The sequence below is a fragment of the Silene latifolia genome, chromosome 2 (assembly GCF_048544455.1).
Source record: "Silene latifolia isolate original U9 population chromosome 2, ASM4854445v1, whole genome shotgun sequence".
In the NCBI taxonomy this organism is placed as follows: Eukaryota; Viridiplantae; Streptophyta; class Magnoliopsida; order Caryophyllales; family Caryophyllaceae; genus Silene; species Silene latifolia.
Genome location: NC_133527.1, coordinates 86,668,344 through 86,672,883, shown reverse-complemented (window position 1 = coordinate 86,672,883; position 4,540 = coordinate 86,668,344). Strand labels below are relative to the sequence as shown.

The window sequence follows — 4,540 nt, the reverse complement described above, 5'->3', positions numbered from 1 at the left end:
TCCTTTCGCAATAGAAGGAGAAGAAAACCCATTACACAATACCCTACAAAATCCACCTACAATGCCAAAATTCTCGTCACACTCCGTACCCACCGAGGAGAATCTACCAAATGGTACTCCTACACCGCAACATCTCACCGGTAATTTTATTTCCAAGTCCGCCTTCATCCAACTAGTTGAGAGGAGCCAATTCGGGGGAATGCCTAGTGAGGACCCTCATTCTCATATGGAAACCTTTTGCGATTATTGTGATGCTATCTCTCAAACTAGCGTGACTCAAGACCAAATTAGATGGGTTTTATTTCCTTTTTCCTTAATCGGCACCGCAAAGCAATGGTTGAAGGGCCTTGATAAGGCCACCCTTGGAATAGATTCTTGGAAGAAGTTGGCTCTAGCTTTCTACAAAAAATTCTACCCACCGAAAAAGACCAACATGCTAAGAGCTCAAATTACGGGTTTCAAGCAAAGGGATGAAGAGTCTTTGTATGAAGCTTGGGAGCGGTTCAAGGGAGTTTGTCGCTCATGTCCTCACCATGGACTTAGCGAATGGTTTTTAGTGCAACAATTTTGGAATGGTTTATATGAAGATTCTAGGAACATTCTCAATATGGGATCAAATGGAATGTTCACCGAAGTTGATCACAATCAAACATGGACCAAGATTGAGGAAATGACGGTCCATAATTCGCAATATAGTAGACCTCGCAAGGCTACTAGAGGAGGAAATCATGAAGTGGACTCCGTTACTCAATTGGGTGCTCAACTTAGTGCTCACATTGACACAATCAACTTGAAGTTTGAACAAGCTATGGCTAGACTTGAGGAAAACTCAAAATCATCGAAGCATCATGTCAATGCCATGACGGCATCCTCATCAATCCCAAGTGGGATATGTGAGAATTGTGGAACTTTGGGTCATGACCCAAGTGAGTGTAGGGGAACAACCGAACAAGTTAATGCTTTCCAAGCTTACAAAAGTGGTACCCCTTATTCAAATTTTTACAATGAAAACACCAAGTTCCATCCAAATCTCTCATACAAGAGCCAAAATGTTCAAAACCCTCAAACAACATACACTCCACCACCCATGAGAAACCAAAATCAAAGACCCTTTTACAATCAAAACCAATGTTACTAAAATCAAAATCCATACAATCACCAAAATGACCAAGGCTTTGATGTCCAAAAAGCGGTCCTCCAAATGCAAAAGAATCAACAAGAATTTTTCACCCAAATGCAAAAAGATAGTCAAGCAAAAGAAACCACCATCAACAACATTCTAGCTCACACCAAGATGTTGGAAACACAATTGACTCAACTAGCATCTTCAAGCTCACAAAGACAAAAGGGGCAATTACCACCTCAAAGTAATCCCCCTAGACATGAAACGGTTAGTGCCATTCACTTGAGAAGTGGTACAAGGTATGAAGCACCGAAGAAGCAAGTTGAGGATGAAGTTGTGGAAGCTAGTGAAAAGGAAGAAATTGTGCAAAACTCCAAAGATGGAGAATCATCAAAAGAAGAAAGTTCAAAGAAAAATGAAGACAAGGCCAAAGAGAAGGAGCCCATTGTGATTAGACTTCCTTTTCCAAGTCGTCAAGCCAAGCCCAAATTTGATGATCAACTTGGAAAGTTCATGGAAATTGTGAAAAATTTAGAAGTCTCAATTCCTTTCACGGAATTAATCAACCACGTTCCGGCCTATGAAAAGTACATGAAAGATATCCTCACAAAGAAAAAGTCGATCCGGAAACTTGAGACTATCGCCTTCACTAAGGTGAGTAGTGCAATACTTCAAGGGAGTTCACCTCCAAAGTTAAAGGATCCGGGAAGCTTCTCAATACCGTGTACCATTGGCGACACGACGATCAACAATGCCTTATGTGATCTAGGGGCTAGTGTGAGTGTCATGCGGTACTCGGTGAGTAAAAGGTTGGGAATGGGAGAGCTTAAATGCACCTACATCACACTTCAAATGGCCGATAGATCGACGAAGACACCATTAGGGATATGGGAAGATGTCCCCGTGCGAATTGGGAAGTTTTTCATCCCGGTGGACTTTGTCATTGTTGATATGGAGGAAGATTCCAACATTCCAATCATCCTAGGAAGACCTTTTCTACACACCGCCGGTGCGGTGATTGATGTGAAACATGGAGAGCTCACTCTAGAAGTGGGAGATGAAAGCATAACTTTTAATCTTGACAAGACCATGAGAGCTCCTCGTTTGCATGAGCCATGTTTCATGATTGATCATTATAGCCGAAAAGATGAAAGGAAGAAATCGGAACTCCAATGGAGGAAGAAAATTGAAGATGCTCCATTCAAAGAGCAAGTGAATTGTGACAAGGAGAGCTTGCAAAGCTCATCAAAATCAACCAAGGAGGAAGAGGATGGCCTCATTGGCCAAGAGAAGAAATTGGGAGAGTTGTCTCCATCTAAGCAAGAGATTTTCAATGATCAACTCAATGAAGTTTGTGGTCTTTGGGACGACGAGTTTGAAGGGATTTTTAATCCCTACATTGGGCATGCCATCGATCATGATCAACAACAAGGGGCACGGTCTATTGAGGACCTCTACCACAATAATGAACAAGCTTTTGATTACTTTTTCAAGGTGTTGAGCAACATCAACAACACCTTGAACATGCCCCCTTGACATCTCATCAAGAATGAGAGTTTGGTGGAGTCCTCCCTAAACCACCACTTGTAAATATTTCTAACTCCCTAACTTACATTTCAATTCTTGTATTGCATTTTTGTCATTTTTGGATTTTTATTTACTTTGATCAAAATAATTGTCATGTAAGAGAGAAGTGAGGGAGGGACTAACGACTTCAATTGATGTGTAGTGCTTTACCTTAGTGTGGGGATGGGAATTGCCTAGGCTATCCATGCCTTAGTAATGCCCCCACAATGAAGAACACAAGAAATGAAGAAGAATGGAACAATGGTAAAGGGAAATGCATTCTGTACGAATGGAATGAATCCGGGTACAAAGGACCAGAATCCGAGCGGATTCCCAAAAATCCGCCCGTCTTGTGCAATCCGAGCGTCCTGACCAAAAGACGCCCGTCTTGAACTGAGCTGAAATTTGAAATTTTCCCACTGTTAAAGAATCCGAGCGGATTCCAAAAAATCCGCCCGTCTTGAAGAATCTGGCCGTCTTGTAAAAAAGACGCCCGTCTTTGCAGCAAAGGAAAACAAGCAAAAATCTCTGGACTGAAATCCGTCCGTCTTTGAAGAAATCCGCTCGTCCCGTGTTCAGACAATCCGAACGGATTGTACCAAATCCGCCCGTCTTTAGGCGAGATTTCGCAAAGATTGAAGAAGCAGAATCCGCACGGATTGTACCTAATCCGCACGGATTGCCCCTACAGTTTTGAAAATTTCGGTCCCTTTATAACCCCTCCCACCTTCATTCATTCACTCATTCATTCATAAACACTACCCACAACATCGAAACCCCCTCCTCTTCCATTATCATACCACCTTACCCCTTTGAGTATGAAGAGTTCAAGCCGGAAGGAATTGAAATTGGGAAAGACTATGTGACTCTTCTTATGCAAGCAATGCACAAGCAAGCCCATGATGATCGGAAAAATGCGTATTTGGCTCAATATCCACCCCTCCTACATATAGCTAGGCAAGGACTCCTTGATCCATCTTGTCCTTTGCCTAGTTGGGCGGATAGAGAAGTCTTATTTCCGGGTGCATCTAGGGACGTGGTGGGAGATAATGAGGTTGTTGGAAATGATGAAGAAGTTGATGATAATATTGAGGGAGAAGCAATGGAAGGAGAAAGAGATGGTGAAGATGATGATGAGGAAGAAGATGAGGAAGAAAGTGACAAGGAAAGTGGCAATGTGACCACTTCTCATGAGGGAAGTGGTGATGATGATAGCATGATGGAAGACGAGCAAGCCTTGGAGACTCCTACACTCCCATGGTTTGTCTATATCTCTTTGTATTTTTATTTCATTTTGATCATTGATGGTTTAGTCCTAGCAACATCAAAGGACTCACACCTCGGTACCATTGAGGTGTTCTTTATTGTTCCCATTTGTAAAATCCAAAATGACAAACTAGTTTCATGCATAGCATAGTGTGTGCATGAACTATACCCATCCTTGGACATTAGCAATATTGTCTCACTCGGTTTGGGGAAGTTAATGCATACACAACGGGAGGTAATCTAAATTATCCTCTCCGTCATAACAAAAAAACCATGCATCATGTAGTATAGCTTAGTATAGAATTGCATTTAGTATAAAAATCATGCATTATCTTTACATAATTTCCATCATTTTGGCCATTGAGGACAATGCCCATATTAGTGTGGGGATGGGAATTCTAACATTTAACTCTTATTCAAAAACCCCATAAAAATTGAAAAATTTCAAAAATCATAAAAATTGAAAAAAATTGAAAACCCAAAAACAAGTTCATTTCCTTTGTATATATTGTCTTGTATATATTGTGTTTGTTCATGCTTATTCACATTGATTGACTACGCCACATCCCAGACATGAGGATATTG

At 41.3% G+C, this 4,540-nt stretch overlaps 1 non-coding gene across 1 annotated transcript; it reads right to left on the bottom strand.

Annotated features, from left to right (window-relative positions):
- Positions 1-433: 433 nt before the first annotated feature.
- Positions 434-540, bottom strand: LOC141644587 (small nucleolar RNA R71). Its single transcript, XR_012544200.1, has one exon. It is a non-coding gene; the product is annotated as a small nucleolar RNA R71 (small nucleolar RNA).
- Between the last annotated feature and the right edge of the window lie 4,000 nt (positions 541-4,540).